General features: G+C 41.0%; 1 protein-coding gene across 1 annotated transcript in view; it reads left to right on the top strand.

Moving 5' to 3' along the window:
• The window catches only part of LOC116699359 (probable G-protein coupled receptor 83), an 8444-nt gene extending 8278 nt beyond the window's left edge, over positions 1 to 166 (top strand). The window contains exon 4 of the mRNA XM_032531898.1: positions 1 to 166. This exon is cut by the window's left edge and continues 934 nt beyond it. The gene's annotated coding sequence lies outside the window, so the exon portion shown is untranslated.
• Positions 167 to 278: the final 112 nt, after the last annotated feature.

Genomic DNA, 278 nt, shown 5'->3' with positions numbered 1-278 from the left:
TAGCTGGTAAGGGACATACAGGCTATACTGCTATGCCTTTCGCATTTCCGACTCACAGTTGCTTCTAATGTGTATCGTTGCTTCCCGGCCTGGCAAGTTTGAAGAAGGAAACACGGAGGACCACACATATTCAAAATACAAATTTCAGGAACAGGAGTCTTTTTCTTCAGCCAGAAAAAAAAAAACAGATATTGAAAAGAGCAAGAGACTGGCATCATCAGAAAAAAGAGTGAACAATAAAGCTGCTTTGGATGCACACACCAAATCCCAACTAGTTA

Source organism: Etheostoma spectabile, chromosome 2 (genome assembly GCF_008692095.1).
Source record: "Etheostoma spectabile isolate EspeVRDwgs_2016 chromosome 2, UIUC_Espe_1.0, whole genome shotgun sequence".
Lineage (NCBI taxonomy): Eukaryota > Metazoa > Chordata > Actinopteri > Perciformes > Percidae > Etheostoma > Etheostoma spectabile.
The sequence above is the reverse complement of the archived record's forward strand: the minus strand, read 5'-3'. Positions and strand labels throughout refer to the sequence as shown.